Raw genomic sequence first — 20298 nt, 5'->3', positions numbered from 1 at the left:
CACACACACAGACACACACACACTTTTCCCCCTTTCTTTCTTTTTTCCCGCCTCTCTAGTGTGGCAGGCCGGGTGCGGCGAGAGCTGCGTCCAGAGGCCGCTCTCTGAAGTGCGGCCAGGGAGATGTGGCTGGACAGACCTCACCTTCTTCTGAGAGGCAAGCAGATGGCCTGGCCACAGCTGCTTTCTTCTCCTCCTCCTCTTCTTCCTCCCTCCCTCAAAATCTTCCTGCCTTTCCTCCATCTCCTCCTCCTGGACATGGAGGCTTTCAACCTGCTGTAGAACCCCCACCACTACTTTATGCTCACACACACACACACACACACACACACACACACACACACACACACACACACACACACACACACAAAACAGCTGCTGGAGTGGCTGCAACCAGACAGCCTCTGGTCACCACCTTTTCTCTTTAAGCGAGGAAGAGGATGTTGTGTCTTCACAGTCGTGTCCGTCCCTTAAAACGCTGTTCGGCAGTTTAAAATAACAACTCCTGACATTTCCGGGTGAAAGGACGCTATAGAAAAAACAACAACAAGCAAAAAACAACAAGCAGAAACCCAGAAATCACCAGCAGAACAGTGACGGCCTTAGCGATGTGGTTAAGCCCCAGTCTTTGGAGGTCCAGGTGAACAATGCTAGAGGAAGGGCCGGGATAAATAGAGGCGCTAAGACGGAAGCTGGCACACGCATCAAAGCGGGGGCTCCTTCAACGCATTGTCTCCGAACTCTGTGCACTCAGACACAACACACGGGGCCCCTGGACGTCGGAGGTGATGTCGGTGGGTATTTATGGCTCGTGTTTCAGCCTTTTGTTTCAGTCCTCGGACTACAGGTCAGCGGCTGCAGGCACACACGGGTGTTTCAGGGAAAGGGTTCTAGCCCAAGGGTGCACACGAAGGCCTATTCCTGTTCCTTGTGATTCTGAGTAATACTGGGACTCTAATAACTGATGAAACATCACCCCATCAAGAGACTCAGAGAGCATGATGGCAAAGCTTCGGTCTAATCTCCGAATCTTGATCTAGTGTGAATAATTCCAAAGCAGCCCACACACCCTCCATTCTGTGGTAAATCATATCTATATACTTACAAACATACAACATTCAAAGACGAGTGAGCCCTGACCTCTGAACGGCACAGCCTAAGAGAGAGAGAAAGTGTGTGTGTGTGTGTGTGTGTGTGTGTGTGTGGGTGTGAGTGTGTGTGTGTGTGTGTGTGTGCCCGTACACACGTACTCCTATGTCAAATCATCAATACATACATAGAAACATTTGCACAGGCCAAGATGCTTTAACCGGGCAGCTGTCTGGACAGCACTCGGCCCCAGGGAGCAGGTAAGCAGAGGCCTCTCATGTCCCCGAAGTGCGGAGAAGCTGCCCCGTGTTGTCCCTGCCCCCCAAAACACCACACTCGGCATGAGCTACGGGCTCTAGTCGCACAGCTCCGTGGTGGTCGTAATAAAGCACAGATTTATGAAAAAGATTTCCACCGTTTCACCTCCACCGACGACGTGGCTTCAAATTAATTATTGATTAATCACTTTCCTTTTAAGCAAAAATGCATACCAGCAATATCAAAGCATTGCAAAAAAAAAAAAGATTATAGCCCCAATTCAGGTTTGTCCCAATCATTCATTTCTATTGTATTGACAAACTCCTGACTTGCTAATCACTGAGCCAGTGAAATAAAAATGGTCAGCATTTTCCTCTGGTCACACTAAAGCTGATATATATCATTTGTCGGTAACATGAAAATCAAATGGAGGTAGAGTTAGAGGGGAAGGAACTGCTTTCTAATGGCACGATCGCGACGTTGGTGCACACGTGCGCGCGCATGAACGTGCGCGCACCAGAGCTCAGCGGCGGGACGCGTGTACACACACAGAGTTGGGCCGCGGGGGAGGGGACCCCGGTGCTCCGCCGGCATGGTCAGCCAGCCCGAAAAGGTCAAGGCAAAGTTTAAAGCGTGCTCGCGGAGCCTTAAGATATTCACGGTCAGCTTTTTAGCGCATGCGGACACTCCAAACATAATGAGATGGAAGTGGTAAATATTTGCTGATGGCTTGTAAAATTCCCATGCGCCGGCGCCTATTTTGAATACAAAGGATGCTGGGGAGGCTGACGGAGGGGGCACCTGATAACTAATTAGAACATTTGCACAAATAATTAGCCTGAACACTCATGGCTGCTATTACACGGAGGGAGGGGGGGCAGAGCAATGAGGGAAACGGCCGGCCACGGTCACCGGAGGTCCATCTGCTGCCGCCATTTTGAGGCGGCGCTCTGACAGGGTCCGAGATGGACCGGCGAGGAGGTGACGGCGTGTCCACGACAAGAAAATGCGGTGAGACTGCTTAAAGGAGCTGCCATCTTAAGAACCGCCATTCCCCTCAAAGTACCTCTTGATTTTAACGATCTAAAAAGAGAGAAAAGCTAAAAAAAAAAGGTCCCACGAAAGATTTTTTGAGTGAAGTTGGTTATCTGTTATTTAACCAGATACATCCTACTACATCGCACATCTGAAATGTTGTGGAGACAGTTTTCCAAAAAGAGTTCAAGAGCCTCCTAGAGCATTAACAGGTGATTACTGCTGGGAAGAACATTTGGATGAGATGACACTCATACCGTACAATTCTGTTTTAAGAGCCAGACTGAACTATATCATTGCTGGAAGCATTTATACCTCACCTCAACATACATGCATACTAGGACTACGGGATGCACTGCCTGAATACACAAATCTGCTGCCATTACAAGTAAGTCAGACCTCTGGAATAAGGGTAAGAGCTCCTCTCATTCTCTCATATATTCTAACCCACTTCACCACTACAGGACCACCCTCCACCCCTCCTGTCTGCAGGAGCGTGCGTGCGTGTGTGTGTGTGTGCGTGCGCGCGTGTGCAGTCTGCCACACACGCGTTCAAGTCTCTTAACGTCAGCGAGAACACACACGTTGCGCTGAGCAAATAGATATTCCCCCTCATTATCCTGTCCTTTAAAGTAACAGTGAGGCTGGCTGTTTGTGGTGCCTACACAATTTCACCCCCTCGCGCAGAATTCAAATATGGACAGAAATATGACGTTCGGAAGAAAGTGAGTAAAAGAGTGTGAGGGCAAGTGTGTGTGTGTGTGTGTGTGTGTGGGGGGGCTGATCACTCTATCAGGTACTGGAGGTGCACATAGGGAGGAAGGAGGAGGATACTCCTGAATCGGGCCCTTCTTGGCTTACTGTAACCGACACCTGCAAGTTTTTCAAGGGCTTCTGTGAACCCAAGGCAGGCCTCGAAATTCTTTGGTGCTCTGTGAGAGTCATGAAGCATTTCTTTACCGTTCTGCCGGAGAGGAGGGGAGGAGAGGAGGATTGATATGGGAGGGCCAAAGGGCTGAAGAACACATAGCTGAAATAGAAAAGCACACTCTGAAGGGGGAGAGGAGCAGTGGCATTATCCCTCTCATCCCAGCCATTTATGTGCCAGGCCAGTATCTATAGTATTACAGCAAGTCCTAAGCTTGCCTTAGTGCTCACATTGAACGCCTTTCCAAGGGGGTCAAGGAAAAGATGATGTAAACATCTATATTTGTACACTGGCTAAAAGAGTGTTGTGCAATTTGTCTTTGTCTCTCTGTATTTTAGCAACATCTGGCGGCGGGAGATTTAGGTTAGACAAGTAATTAGTGCCTCGTATTTGTCCTAAAGACAGGTGTATTTTCATTTAACAATCACTTCATCATTGCAGTTCATGGGAAAAGACACACACACACACACACACAGCACACATTATATGTCTCTCTCACACATATGCATGGACATACGCACACACATGGAATCTCACCTTGCAAATTGCACAATGACAAGCCAGTGTGAGCAAGTGTGAGCCAGTGGGCTACGGTTACTATCAAGGCCACAAATGTGTTATTAAAGAAAGCAACATGCTCACAGCTCAACAATGTTCTAGCATATTTCCAAAAGAATCCAAAAAGCATAGTGTGTGTGTGTGTGTGTGTGTGTGTGTGTGTGTGTGTGTGTGTGTGTGTGTGTGTGTGTGTGTGTGTGTGTGTGTGTGTGTGTGTGTGTGTGTGTGTTTGATTGCCACATCATTCAAATGACCCCTCCAGTTTAGTTTCAGTTGCAGGACCTAACCGTAACCTCGCCATTCAAATTTCTATATCAAAATCCTCTTCACTACACATAACGTACATTGTGGCAAAGGCAGAAATGGCTGAGCAAAACGGGCTAAAGGCGTGTAACATTCAAAGCATCAGAGCAATTTAATTTAGTCCGGTGTAAACATTATAGCTGCATGAGCCTCTCTGACTGTGTCTGAACTTAATAGCACACAAAAGCACACAAGCCGCCCGCCATGCCTTCTTCGTGCGTGGCGGACCCACTCACGAGCAGCACACATCTTCTCGTCGTTAAACCCTCACTCGAGCGCCCGGCTGCCACGAGACGCGTCTTCATCTTAAATCTCTGGACTTTCTTATTATGTGAGGACAGTAAATGCATGCCAGATTAAATATTAAACATGACAACCCTTCTCACAAACACACAGCCATCACCAGCAGCCCTAACCCCACCCCCCCACCCCTCGCTCTGGACACCCAGCGGCAGCGTGGCACCCCTCTCTCCTTCCACCACTCTGATGCTCTTGCCTCCCCTCTTAACTTTTCCAGATTGAGCACTGAAGTCTTTTAAAATGGAAATGCACTTCATCATGGTCATTTGGCACAGAGCGCTAATAAATCAAGGCCTAGCTGCCACATCCCGCCACTTCCAGCAAAACAAACTGTGTTGGACTGCTCTTCTTTACTGGACCTAATGGGGGTCACATTCACGCACACTCATTTAACACACATACACACACACACTAGCAATTTAATATTCCTACACAGGGGGGAAAGAGCAAAATCTGCCTCTCTTTGTAGTGCTTTGTGCGCTTGAGACCATTATGTTCCATAACTAATAAATATCTAACAGTGTTGCTGTTGTCTCTAGTAAAAGCAACATTTCACATTGATGTATGACACTCATTGCAAAGATATTAAGAGGCCAAGAGTACATTTTCTGCAGCAATCCAAGGTATGTCTATGTATAACCCGTACCAGCTGCAACCGAGCCAGCCTGCAAAATGTGTCATATGGGGAAGTCGTGAAGTTAAGATGTGTAAGTGCACACGTGGGCTTTTTATATATGATGGAAGATGGAAGACGTAAAAGGAAAACAATGAAATCTATTGTGATTCTGCTCATTCCTCCGGATGGAATTATCTGCACACAAAAAGAAAATTCAAAATGTCTTGGCTGCACAGGCTCAATCAAAATATTCTGATCCTTGTTACCGAGACTGAATATGTATGAACATCTCAAATATGCTGAATTTATTTTGAATATTTAATGAGATATAAAATATAAGTCTATTTCAGCAACTAATAAAATCAGTCTTGTATGGATATGCCATAGGAAAGAATAAGAGGGAGAGAGGGAGAGAGACAGAGAGAGGGAGGGAGAGAGAGGGAGGAGGAGACATCTGTCAGACATTCATCAGCATTCTATGTTGACGAACCTCCTATAGCGTGTTCATATTTTCCAGCAAAGGAACGGTCAAAATATTAGCAAATCTGAACATCTCTACCAACTGTCTTTCTCTGGCGTTCTCTCTTGCTCTCTCAGTCCAATCACACACCAGTTTCTCTGGATAAAACAAATTAACTGATTAGATATTTTAATCTCAGATGTCTTTGACCTTGTAGAATGGATTACTGATGTGTACATCAGAGAGGCATTTTTCTAAAGACAGAACTATGCACTCACAGACACACACACACACACAGAGAGAGAGAGAGAGAGAGAGAGAGAGAGAGAGACATTAGCCTGTACATGCACATTACACAATGGCCTCAAACAGGTTGAAACTACTATAAAACCATGCGCATGTACACACACACAAACACACACATACACACACACACACAGTCAGCGTCTATAGCCCCCTCCCACCACACAAGCATATTCACATACACACAAACACACACACACATCGCCCCCACCCTTTGCTCCGGGCGCCTGGGAGGGAGAGGGTTAAGCCGGGAATGCATTAACAAAAGAAAATTATAGCGTAAACAGTTCATAAAATCTCACAGCCCCTGATGTCGCGCTAGATCATTAAATTTCTGCAACAATTAGACCTTTTCTCACGGCGGCAAATTGGACCCGTTGCCATGGCAAATCCGAGCCCTTAAGTCATATATCTTTGATTGCGGAAAGGTCAGCTGTAGACAGCCTAATAACTCAGGGAGCTGTTTGACAGATTTCATCCAAGCATGATCAGAGAACAGGGCAAAACTATGTCGGCAGTTGTTAAAAGCAGGGAGGGGTCAGAGAGAAGGCTGAGGTTAAGGAATGTGTGTGCTCGACTGAGCACAGCCCGATAATGTGCCCAACTGCATTTAAATCCACAGAATCGCTCGCTCACCGTGTGTGTGTGTGTGTGTGTGTGTGTGTGTGTGTGTGTGTGTGTGTGTGTGTGTGTGTGTGTGTGTGTGTGTGTGTGTGCTCTAATAGAGGTTATACTGTATTTTTAGCCCCGATCAATGGATGGGTTTAATTGCTTTGAAGGTTAAGACAGTATTGTTTTAAAGGCTGTGCGTATAAACATGGCCGAGCCCGTGGAAAAGAGAAGACTGGCTGGCATGCGATGACAGCCTGTTGAGAATACAATGATTTAGCATGATTTATTTAGATGATGTCGCACACCCTCGATCACACACACATATGTTTGGGGAATTGTGAGGAGCGGCTTGGTGTAAAATGGCATCAAGCTAAAATCTATGAGCTTGACTCACTAATGACCTTGACATGTAAACTTTGGAGGAACAATAAGCTGTCTTTACTCAGCTAACGGCATTTGTGTGTGATTTTAGGAGTAATCCCTTACCCTCCTCGGTAGACTGTGTTGGCATTTCAGAAGCCCTTTCCCACAGGTGCTTCAACCAAGTAGTGACAACAGCACCATCTGCTGGAGAGCGCTGGAAGGAGACTGTGGCTTCTGCGATATGTCAGCGAGCCACTTTGCGCCGATGAAAGAGGAAAGTGATAAAGTACGTTTTAAAAGTGCATTGCGTGCACGAGGGCGTGCGCGTGTGTGTTCTCCTCCATCCTGTTGGCGTGTCTGACAGAAATACACTCGGCCCTTCCCCAGGACACTGGGTATCCGGGACCCGTGGGAGTGTGTGACAATGAGAGTGTGTTCTTGAGCGGGTTAATGCGAGCAGGCTCAGCTGGACAGCAGATGTCTCCCTCCCAAACTCCCTCCATCTCTGTCTCTCCCGTTCCTCCTCCTCCGACCGCCCTCTCCCCTATTCCTTTCTTCCCGCTCCCTCTCTCTCTCTCTCCCCCATTTCCAGAGCTACTCCACCCACCTCCAACTCACCCTCTCCTGGACTCGTTTGCCTAGCTGTCCTCTGGATCCTCTGATAGTTTTGCTTCCGTTTTCTCAACCAATTTGCATGAATTCAACCCTTTAGCGGTCTGTCAGCAATATTCTCCACGGCCCCAGGCATGTCGCCATGGAACACACGTATGCTAATGAAAACAGGATGGACAGACAACTTGAAATGGTATCTTATACGGCATTATGTTAGTGGTGGATCTCCACCACCTTTTTCTTTGAAACCAATTTTCTTGCTAGAATCTACTTTAGCCCTTATAGGCCAGTCCAAATCACCTTTAAGCTTCCCTTCAAACAGTCAAAATTAAATGTTATCATCCAAAGGTCACATATTAATTCCTGTTTCTTAGTACATTTTTATTCATGACACCATGGGCCTGCCAGATCGCAGTCTCCTTGTAATCAGATATGGACCTCTCATTAAAAATAAAAAGGCCCTGAGCCGGCCGCCAGATGCTAAGGCCACATCTTGTTTCCTTCTAAAGGACATTTCTCCAAATTGCAGCTCGCCGTTGGCACGTGGAGCACCATGATGCCGTGCTGATGTTTTAAGCGAAACGACACGCAGCAGGCCTGCCTGTTGACGCTAATACGCCCCTATATCGACTGGGGGCATGAAAACACACTCCGTACATACTCCCTCCGGGAGATGCCATCAACGGTGAGCGGGGCAAAACCCGGAGTAGCTGGGACCAACACTGGATTACAAGTTCTTGAGAATCTAAAGGCCAAAACGAAGTCCACCCCACCCCCCGTAATGGTACAACCTCGGCTGGGGAAACACAACGTTGGAGTGGACAGGTACCGTCCCACCCTTGCGGTGGGAACAATAAGAGCGGGGGAGGCATGACGACGAGGGGGGTGGCGGGTGTTGGGGGGGGGGGGGGGGTTAATTAATACAAAGCATTTTTAAAAAGAGAGCCCAACGCCTCCCTGCTCAGCAGCAGCGGGGCTCCGTGATAAGCGCCTCATCAAACACGCGAGGAGAGGGGCTTCTCATCTGCTCGCCTCTCAGATTAATAGCGCCTCAGGTCGGCGGGGCCTCCCGCTGCCGCGCGCCGCTCCGCGGGCCGATCACTCACTGACACGGTGTCACGGCGGATAATTGGGGCGCGTCTCCGAAAGCCGCGCTCACCTGTCGGCGCGCAGGTGCACGGGTGTCAGAGCTGCAGGGGGAAGGGAGGGAGAGGGGCAGAGAGAGAGAGAGACTCCAACAGCCTGCTCTCACCTAACGCACGCACGCACATAAACACCTCGGTGTGGGGCTGGAGCCAGGGACAGGCTGGGAGAAGGAGACCCTGTGGCACTGATTGGATGGGAGGCCCGGTGGAATTCCTTCCACATCTTGTTATCTGTGTCCAGCTCTCCTGCTCACAACCTACACAGCTCATCATGGAAACATGAGAGATGTTGGATCCTCTATGTTAAAGCTACCTACGGCAAAGGTTTACACATCATTCTTGGCAATGGTTGCCTTTCACTTGTTGTAAGTTCTGTGGCATAGCATGTCTGATGGTGTCTAGATACTTCAGATGTTTACGCAATGTACTGCTTGAACATTTAGATTTTTGCAAATCGGCACAAGCCCATAGAGGCCCCATTCTAAACTTAACCCACCAGATTCCTATGGCGATGTCCTCACTGCAGTGACGTCTATTCTCTGTACTTTCACAGACCAGAATTCACTGATGTTCCTGAGAATTGTGAAATACAGAAGTCCACCATATCATAAATCATTATTAATTACATAGATTACCAAAACATAGTGTGTGAGAGAGAGAAACAAGGACAGAAAGACATATATTCAAAATTGTAATAATAAATAAACAAAAAGTTTCCAGAAAAACAGGACGTAAAAGTGCTTCTGAACTTGTAGGAAGGAGTTACCTCAAATCTCTATATAAAAGCATATGTATGTATGTGTGTATATATTTATAAATGAGAGTTTTCCAAGGTAAAACCCTATGGCCAATAAAGTGGTATTAATGGCATGAAGATGCACTTTAAGGAGCATTTAGCAGGATGCAACATCAAGGGGGGGACATGAAGGGAATCGGAGAGGACCAGCGTGACCACGACAAAAGCAAATGGAGCTTTGGCATCGCGCTAATCGTCCAGAAGCCGAAATAGTTCTGGGATGAGTGAAGGCGGATGAGGGCGGAGGGTGTCACTTGTTGTCTGGGTGGAGGTCAGGAACAGGTCGGTTCTAATGGTGTCGCCCCGGCGTGCATGTGATCCCCTGCTCATTACACTGTTCACAATTACGGCCACCTATTTCCCCGAGAGGGCCGGGCCGACCATTATCACGGGGACTCAAATGAAGTGGGTAATTGTGTCTCTCCGCGGCACATCAGCAAACGACAGCGAGAGAGAGGGAGTCACCGTGCGTGCGTGAGATGGACAAGCAGACGGGCGTGGAGACGGACAGACAGATGGGCATGGAGACAGACGGGGTCATGGACAGGGACACGGACAGGGAGACATGGGAAAAGCATCATTCAGAACACGGACATCAGGCTTCGGCTCAGAACGACTGAGAATACATTGTCACTTAACAGCGCATCAAATGGTGGCGACCCATGCTGTTGCATTTGGTGCACTATACCAGCACTGATCAGAGAACTGAGCACAGGTCGTAGATGAACCATTATCTCCTTCAAGCCTCCGCAATGAACTCTTCCCGAACCAGAGCCAAATATGTGTAAGGCCAGTAAACACATTGTGCTGCTAATGCTTAAGCCGTCGGAGAGAGGATGCGTTCAGGAGAGATCGCCAAAAATAGAGGCGCATGTTGTCATGTCTTATTTATGACAAGTAGAGGCTACTGATCTATAGTCCCAGCTCTGAGTGTGATCCTACACAGACTTGTCAAACTATGTGCCATTACTATCCTTTGTCTTAGCGTGCTTGTCATGTAAGGCTTGTACCCAAATGAAATATTAATCCTGCATAATAACTTTCAAAGGGGAATAAAGTATGGAATTAAATATTAATCATATGTATATTCAAAGCTTTTCTTTTTTGGGAGTGTGAGATATTCCCGACAGTTTCATTCTGATGAGAAAGACCTCGATTCGTTCTCTCGGGGAAACAAAGATGTGGTAAGAGCGGCCGCAGCCCCTGGTACTCCCAAACAAACTAGCGCACAGGTGTCAGAAGTAGCACTATTCGTAGCATAGATTACACGCTTCGTTTAGTGGTTACTACGTTGTAGCTCAGTGGAACAAAGCAACATTTGTTGGTGGATGGGCGGTGGTGTTGGATGAAGCGGGGGGGGGGGGGGGGGGGGGGGTACAGGAGTCAAGGTCGTGTCATTAGCAGACGTCATAAACTCCCATCAACTGGGAGTAAGGAAATAAAGCTCGCTGATGAGAGGAAATGCGATCCGAGACAATAGATATCTCATTTACTGCATTCTGTCCCATTTCGACACAATTTGCCGTGAGCCAGTTAATATGCAAGTTATCCGTTGGAGAGGGCGCGAGACGAACCATTTCAGTGTCAATTTACAGCAAAAAGAGAGGATGGGAGCACTCTTTGTTCTTTAGAGCTCTTTAGCCTAATTCAATTGTACCTTTCAATACCTTATGATATGCAGGAAGTGGTTGGCTCCCTCTATCACATTAGAGGAGGATAAAATAGTGAAACTCTTCTTTTAAAGGCGGGAAGAATGCACTGGGAGAAAAGCAGATAAAAAGTGAGGTTTACTTTGTCCATGTCTGGGGTGAGAAGTGGATGTAAGTGCTTTATGTGCTGCGAGCGCTAAATGCGAGATATCCATCATAAAGCCAGTACAAATACTAATGGAAGGTACTCTTCCATATTGCCCGATTCTCAGGCCTTTCTCACCACCCCTGCCTTTCAAAGCACGGCAGCCTGGGAGGGTCAGAAAGGTCAACCACAACATCTTTGTTTCGTTCTCAAATCGCAGAGAAAGAAAAGTTTAAGAAAGTATTAAGTATTAAAGAGTATTAAATGGAGTTATTAAAGGTAGGTGATCAAAACAGCACCTTGACTATTTTAGTGATAAATATAATATCATAAATAACACAGTAAGATGTAATAAAGCACCATACAGAGCGTGGTCAAGGACAGCAGCATTAACGCAGAGGCAAAGCTCCAATGTCTAGTGTTACATGAAGCACATAAAGCCATGACTCAGAAAGGAAGAGGGAAGGGGAGGCTTCTTTCCTGATACTTTCAAATTAAGCCTTTTGTGTCTTTGCAAAAGGTCCAGGGTGTCCGAGTCGAGAGAGGAATGCATTCACACTTAAGGAGAGAACCTTCATGAATGGAAATTTCCACCCAACTTTAAACGATTCGTACCTGAAGCTGCTGGCAGACATATTTCAGAACATTAATATTTACAGCGCATCACACTGTAGTCGAAAGAATACAATCCAAAGATGCATGCTTGGATACATTTAAAATGCATGCATAAAGAAAGACAGCAGTTATGAAATCAGGTGGCATGATCTACTGAATTGCACCGAGGTGTACAAAAATACCCACTGGTGTCCCAACCAACCAACAAACAAATAAATAAATACATTTAGGCTCTAGATTATCACAATTATCATAAAAGCAACAAATGCCAGGTGGCTTTTAAATAATGTCTGGACACCGACTGTTTTTCTTTGGTAGTTTGCTTTTACACATTTGACATATTTCCTTTACTTTAAACACCAGCAATGTTAAGATTGTTCCATCAAGAACAATACATAGACTGCATTAGATTGTAACTAAACATTTTAAAAGCGGTTTGCCTTTTCCAGCATATTAAGTTGCGTCCAATTTAGACTAACTGAAGCTTTGAATAAAGTATAGCAGAAGTATCCCTCTTGAGGTACGGGTCATTGAACATGACGAGCCTTTCAAGCAACTGAGAATAGCAACCGCTACAGCAACCCAATTATGATCCGATCCTTTCCATTTTATTTGTTTTCTCCTTTTACCTCGCGAACAATAGGTCAGACGTGATCGACCGGACCCCGGCGCTTCAAAACGGACAGCTCGGCCTCTATTTGAGGATCAATAGCACCGGCTAACCGCCTCTGTCCATATTCAAATAGAACGTGCCGAGGCTGTGGCGTGCATCATCTCCTCAAAGTCATGTACGATTAGGCACGCTTGCTTCAGCGAGGACAGAAAGAAAGCCAGAGTGGGAAATATATTAAACTAATTAACAGGGGCCTTGCCAGGGCTCTGTGTTACGATATTAAACACTTTAACCGCATACATCCAAATGAGACAGGTACATATATTGCAATAAAAGGCTACGGAGGCGGTCCTTCTAAAGAAAGGAGAAAGTGAATAAGATCAAATGAAACAGTGTCGTTGGAGACGTTTTCCTTGCTCCGTGCGTCACCGTGTAGCTCCAGGCGTTACCTTTGTCTCCATCATGGCACTGACTTAAACTGTGTATTGTGGCTCGACATCCATGATTTCATGCAATATGGAGGATTATGGAATTGAATCGAACGCTCAGCGTTTTTGTTCAGATTTCTAAATTAGGATTTTCTGTCTCCATAATGACAGAGAAGTCTCTTTTTTCGCCAAATCAGTGGCAGCTATTTATATGAGCAGTAATCCCTCTTCCAGCTCTGAAACTGCCCGTAAAAGTGACGGTTTTCGAGTCTAATGGCTAAATAAAATAAAATAAAATAAAAACTCACTAAATGAATGCAAATTGCTTTCTTCCCCATTTAAGCCAAGACCGTGTTTCATCACACGAGTCTTCACTGCTGGGAGAAAACGACGGTATACGCAAAGCTTGATTCATATAATGAAGGGGGGGCTGGGGGGGGGGGGGGGGGGCGTCCCTCTGTGGAAAGCAGTGCGTGGACAGGCCGGCGGAAGCGCCACGACTCGTGGTACAGGATGTGAAAACCCTCCCTGCTTCTCCTCAGGGCGAGTGATGCTGACAAGTAGGCCATCAGCCAAGAGATCATTACGCCACGGCTAGGGTACCACTGCCAGTGTGAGGGGGTGTCATGGCAACAAGGGTTCGCCCTGCTTGAGAGACAAGATAAAAAAACAATGAGAGGCAGGGTGCAGGGGCCGCTCAACGATCGCGCCTAATCGATGCATCTCGCTCGCCCTCTCTCTCTCTCTCTCTCTCTCTCTGTCTGTTCATTTCTCTTTAGAGATGGAGGGAATAAAGAAAGGACAGTATTGTTTAGCCTTTGTGGCTAGTAGTGTTTGCTAGTAGTGCCGCAAGGGAGGGGGGGGGTCTTTAAATATACTGAACAAAGAAGGAAACCGCTGGGGGGAAAAAACACGATCAAAACAGTTGCCAGGGCTACTGTGAATGAGAGAGATATTTACTCTCGTATAATTGTTGACCCCCTGAAAAGTTTTGTAAAAGAGTCTTTTTTTTCTACGTTTCATGCAGAGCGGTTTACTAACTAGATACGCCCCGCTGTCATAATGAGTATCCGGATGGGATCCGCGGGGGTCAGTCAGTCTGCTAATACCTGCGCGCTCCAGTGTCGTGGTAGCTGCGCGAGCTACACGAGGGGTGACGGACGACGTGCACACTGCACGTGAACCTCCAGCTGGACACGTTTGTGCGTCTCCGCAGTTTCGCGCTCCGAAGCTCGCTCCGAAGCTCTGCAAACCCCCCCTCTTGTTTCATTGCTCCTGCGCACACACGGAAGAAAGTTCGCTCACCAACACGTGCTAATCGATGCAGTGAAAGCAATCTGTCAGGAAATCTTTAGCCTTAAGACTCTTCCCCTCGGTGGGGATCAGGCCCGTTCACAGGGGTGGGGTACGGAAGGGTTTTAGGACTCTGTCTTTACGCATCCCTCTGTGTCGATACGGATTACGAACCCGGCTTTTATCTTTTCAGCCACACAGACCAGTTACTCATTTGAATGGACTGAATAGATTAAGGTATTTTAGGTTTTTTTTTTTTTTAATAAATAAAATATATACTCCTATGAATACATTCAAATCCTTCCCTAATTCAAATTCTGCTGCCATATGCAAACTATGAGATCTAATCATTCTTTTTAATCCAAGCAATTCACTGAAGGCACTTTTTTTAACCATACTTCTTTCACAACATGAAAGGATAAACACAGCCTACCTATTGTGGCAAAGCACCTTTCTTTGAAACTTAACACCAACAATTTGCTTCCGGATTGACTGTTCGACAGTCGTCTGCACCTGCATGCAAAGTGCGTTATATTTACCCAAACGTGTTTTCTTTTATTTTTAGGGAAATGATTGTGATTTGCGACCTCGCAAAGTGCAGCTCAATTACAAAAGAACTGTATTTACTGCTATTACAATGGCTGCGAAAATAGGCCTTTTCATATCAATGCCATCGAATATAAAAGGAGCTTATAAAAACCTGTGAAGAAGAGGAGCAGTGATGAGCAAATAAAAGCAAATTTTGACATTTCACATTCAGAGCTTCTCTTCATAGGTCAGAGACAACCCTGGCCGACCCCTGTATTGTTTCTAAATGCCATTTTGTTAAAGAGGATCGCAGGAATTAATTAATGCACGGGTAGCTGCTGCCGTCAAGAGGCGCACATTAAAATCAATGATTAATAAATTCAAAACACACAACAAACTCAGAGGGGAGACGAAAGTAGTATTGTGCTTCCCAGAAAGCAGCCCCAGTGCGGGTTCTCCCACCAGCGAGGCGGCCACTTGGACGCCTAATGGAAAGTCGCTGGTGCCAGCTGTGTGCCTGTGAATAAAATCACTTTAATTAAAGGCATTACAATGGGAAGGGAATGGAGCAGAATCAACGGGAAACGGCCTCTGTACTTGACATACACACACTGACAAGGCAACGTAACCGACCCAAAGGAACAGAGGTCTCCTGTGATCCAAACCCCCCGCCTTCTTAAGTCATATTTAGCACCTTACATCAATCGCGGCGTAAAACATGCAGACGCATCATGTGCCTGTCTTAATGTTCTTTGCGGGCATGATAATGCCATCTTCTGCCATCTGTAAAAGCATTAGCACAATGAATTGAAAAAGAATCTTATCCGTGACTAGACATCGTGTTATGAATTATCACGCGAGGTTTCGTCAGATTTTAAAATATAAACTAATCAGTTTCCCTTAAACATAAACATTAAGCAACATTAAGGATGAATGCGTGTATTTCTTAGATAAAAAGTGTGAAGCAGTAGATACGGGATTGTCTAGGCTTCTAAATATTGTGCTGTTTCGCTGGCAAACAAACCAGTAAAAGAACCGTCCACCCACATAGAAGGGAGGAAGGGGCTCTCATAATCTGATACAAAACAAAGATGAGCCCTGATTACATTCACCCCCTCCTCCTGTTTTAAATAGACTGGGATCAGTGCCCAGAGCCAGCTGGGGTAAGCACAGCACGATGGATACGACAAGATCAGTGTAGTTTATTATCAGCCACAAGAGGGCGACAAACGCACTTCCAAGTCTACAAACGCGCAATTCATCCGATGAAAACAGTTAAGAGTTGTTGGAAGAATAAGGCCAGTTGATTAGCTTAAGCCTTTAGATACCTTTAATCTTTAATTTTGGATACAAAATTCAAAATGTTCTCGAGTCACAGTTTAGTGGCTTCCTAGACAATGAGCCATATGCATTTATCAGTAAAGTAGCCTACTGATTTTAAAGGCAGACCATAGCGAGTTCAGTCTTCATCTGAGAATATAATACACTATATAAGATATAATAAAATATTTAGTTAATAAAGATTGTTTTAAGCTCTCTGATTGCTTCTATTTTGCTTTTTTATTTTGTTTATTGTCATTGTTAAATTCATCTACTACTAAAACTACTACTACTACTATGAATAATAACAGCATTATTGGTAGTTTTATAGAAAGAGTATTAAATATGTTGTGAACTACAGCTTTTGAACAACCATCAAACGTTTACTGTTGTCTTATGCCTATTTGTGCTGCTTACACTTTTGAGACCAATCAGTATACATTTCTCAACAGCCAATCCCAGTGCCAGACTCTCTGCTCCACCATGAGGACTACCACCTCCAGCTTCCATCTCAGCTACAGGGAACTTTTCTAAACACTGACTTCATACGTTTTTTTGTTGTTGTTGTTGTTAACAACATGTAAACATTTTTGTATGTGTGTGGGCCCACATGAGGTCATGGATATTTACCTGTTGGAAGAAGGTGGCAATGCATCATAATCATAAGCACTTTACATTTTTCCTCTATTCCCTGGCCTTTGCTACCTTCATTATTTCTTGATGCTCTTAGATTATATGGTGTTTGAAGTATCATTTTCTTTTTCTCTCTTTCTCATCGCCCTTTGCTTAATCCATGCAGAGATTCAATAAAGCTTTTAAAATATTTTTATCCAAGACTCTGTGGAGCTGAACCTCTCCACAACACTCTGGACAAGAAATAAATTTCGGTTTTGTTACTAGAGCAGAGCATGTCTGACTTCTTAGCATGATGACGTGTTTTGCATCAGAAGAATTAGAGACATTAAGATCTCACCACCAAACATGGATAGGGCCAGTACACTAAGATGACCGATCAGGTGGATGCATGTGGAATGAACTACACTGTTGTCTAGAAAGGGGGGAAACGGTATACTGTTTGGCTCTACGCATCATCCACATGACCTGAACATCCTTTTATGTTCACTGTGATGCAAATAACATACCACTGTGCATCCATAAGTGGGCAGGTTGACCCTAGAAACAGCAGACAAGAGACAAAAGGTGTCAACCCCTCCAACGCTCCAGCCACTCCAGGGAACCCACCTCTTCAAGTTATCCATCATTGTTTCTGTCTGACATCACCCAGAAGTATAAACCACTATTAAACCCGTCACAATGACATCAGGTCATCATGAAGTGGTTGAAGTGATCAGATCAGGTCAGATCCCACACCTCCTCCTTTTGAAACCTCAGTCCCTTTTCAGTTTGCATATGAGCTAAACAGGTCCGTGGATGCTGCTATTGCCTTGGTGACACACACTGCACTTACGCACCAGGAGAGATGGAGCGCATATTTATGAACGTTCTACATTGATTACTTGGCTTGGCATTCAATACCAGTACTCCTTCTAAACACTTCTCTAAGCTCACTGATCTCAGAGTGGATATCTCTACCTGCAGCTGGCTATCCCACTTCCTGACCAGTAGGCCCCAGGTGGTGAGAATCGGCAGCTATACATTCTCAACACTGATTCTCATTAGGGGCACATACATCAGGGTTGAGTGGTCAGTCCCTTCCTATTCTCCTTGTTCACGTACAACTGACGCTGCCAAACACAGTTTTAATATCGTCATTAAATGTGCTGATGAAATGACCGTCCTGGGCCTCATCATGATGACATGACAACAATGATGATGATATAGCCGGGAGAGAGAGGAGGTGACGTCACCAACCAGCTGGTGCTAGGACACGAACTGAAGAGATGACTGTGGACAAACGCCACGGTCAAGACAGCTCATCAGCGGCTCCATTTAATGAGGAGACTAGGAACATTTGGCATGAGTGTGTCATCGAGAGCTTAGTGAGGGGTTGTGTCATGGTTTGGTATGGGAACTTCTGTCCACAGTAACACAACACTGCAGAAAGTGGTGGAGGTGACAGCACATTACTGGCAACAGACTGGCCATTTAGTGTCTTTTCCACACAGCGCCGTCAAGGTCCACAGTGATCCAGCATGCAGGTTGTTCTCCTTGTCACCATCTGGCACATGACACAGGAGCACGGCTGCATGCACCAAAAGGCTTAAGAACAGTTTTTACCCACAGGCCCTCAGGCTCCTCAGCTCATAATCCAGTGCTCGTGTGCATGGTCTTTTCGCTTCCTGCACTACAGTGTTTACATAAATGTATCAGTCTACTGAACTGTTGACTAAAATTGCTACTATTTGCCAGGACTGCTACCTATGATTTGCAATAGTGAAGAAAACACTTGTCACTTTTCTTTTAAATGTTACCGTAATCCTCATATACAGTGCTGCTTGAAAGTTTGTGATCCACCCAAACATGGTTATTGTTTTCTTAAAAAAATAAAGAAAAGTTACTTATTAACATCCAAATCTCAATTTGTGATGCAGACTTTGCAAATAAATGAAAAGAAAAAAATGATAAGATGTGATAATATATTTATTATTTATTCAAGTATATCTGCCAAGTGCAAAATTATGTGAACTCTTAGTTAGTAGCTTGTGGCCCCTTCTTTGCAGCCATTACTTCAACCACAAATGAGTGATGTCTGATTTTTGGGATTTCCCAAAAATTCAATTTTGGACTCATTCATCCAGAGAATGGACTTCCAGAAAGCCTCTTGTTTGTCCAAGTGCTCTCTGGTAGGCTAAAGTTTAAATGGGTAGTTTTGTTCTTTTTTGAGAGCAGAGGCTTCCTACTAGTATCTCTTTCATGAATTCCATGTCTATTGATTTTTTGCCTGACTGTAGACACACACATTCATCCCTGATGCTGCGAGAGATGTCTGCAACTCTCTGGAGGTGATGTGTGGGTTGGCCTTTACCAGAATTATTTTTTTGGTGAAGATTTTGTAATCTGTAGTTTGTAGCCTGGCCATCCACTTCTGGGAAGAGTTGCGGTGATGCTGAGTGCCCTCTATTTGTAAATGATTTGTCTTGCAGTGGATGGATGGAGCTGTAATCTTTTGGTGATGATTTTGTAGTTTTCCCCAGACAGATGGGATATCACTACCTTCTTCCTTATGTCCTTAGATTTCTCCTTTCCTCAAAAGATTGTTGATATTTATACCTTGGCACAGCAGTTATTTGGTTGGTTTTCTCTCCCTTAATCAGTGTGACTCAAATCTTTTCCCAAGGATGTCTCATTTGATTGGTCTGTTTAATTGATTATGTACGTACTCACATGTGTTTCATCTGAGTCTTTTACTTAATTGACTTTACCAATGCAGCTGTGGTTTACTTTTGCACATGCTCTAATTCCCTGTTTCATGTAGCCTGTTGGCAACTCAGACATTTCCCTCAAAACAAGTAAATTAGTAAAATTTCATTATCATAAACCTGCCATTTCATATACAAACACTGGTGATGATAAAATAATAGTATGTTTTCTTTGGACCCACCAATGCATAAAATCAAAGGAAGGATTTCAAGAGCAAAACGTGTATCAATGGGGAAAAAAATAAAAACAGAAAAAGGAGAATCAGCTGATTCTTTACTAGACTTTACTTTTTATATTTGATTTAATCATTTGCAATTTTGTGTAATATATTTGAAGCAACTTTAACTTCCTACGCTTTTATAATTAGTGAGCGGTTAAGCTGTAGGCTACATCTGATAATAAATTGAAGTTTTGTAAGCAATCGCCTGCAGGGTTTCATATGTTTAATTTTATTGTGCAAATTTCCACGCATTTCAGTAAAACTGTGATGTGGACAAGGCATAAAAGAATATAAATCTAATAACGAAACATTACATGACTCGCCTACATGAATAACCTACTGACAACATGGCCTCCAAGAACGACCAAGAATGATTGATAGGTGTTTTTCCAGGGTTGACCGTTTGGAGGGAGTAGAGCTTTCTGCAAAAATTAAGGCGCGTCATTCGCCTCCTAAAAACACATCCTCGAATGAAAGGATTGTAAAGTTCCACAAGAAAATTCTTGCTTGTGGTTTCTGTGTAAATGTAAATTTTACGTCTATAAAATGTAGTTTTACCAGAGTAAAAACTCGAAAAAATGGATAGTCAAAAGGCTATGTGTAATGAGATCTTGAGTAAGAATCATTAGGTAGATATTAGGTGACCTAATTGCATGCATGTCGCTTTTCTACAAATTTTACCATTAAACTTGCTTTATTTGTAATATATAATTATAATGACTAAATTA

The 20298-nt window shown here is 44.7% G+C and overlaps 1 long non-coding RNA gene across 1 annotated transcript; it reads left to right on the top strand.

Annotated features, from left to right (window-relative positions):
• The first annotated feature begins 2264 nt into the window (after positions 1-2264).
• LOC143526758 (uncharacterized) lies at positions 2265-16718 on the top strand. Its single transcript, XR_013133947.1, has 3 exons — positions 2265-2358; positions 2659-2770; positions 16422-16718. It is a non-coding gene; the product is annotated as an uncharacterized LOC143526758 (long non-coding RNA).
• Positions 16719-20298: the final 3580 nt, after the last annotated feature.

This window comes from Brachyhypopomus gauderio, chromosome 1 (genome assembly GCF_052324685.1).
Source record: "Brachyhypopomus gauderio isolate BG-103 chromosome 1, BGAUD_0.2, whole genome shotgun sequence".
NCBI classification, from domain to species: domain Eukaryota; kingdom Metazoa; phylum Chordata; class Actinopteri; order Gymnotiformes; family Hypopomidae; genus Brachyhypopomus; species Brachyhypopomus gauderio.
Note: the sequence above shows the minus strand (reverse complement) of the source record. Positions and strands in the feature narration are given on the sequence as shown.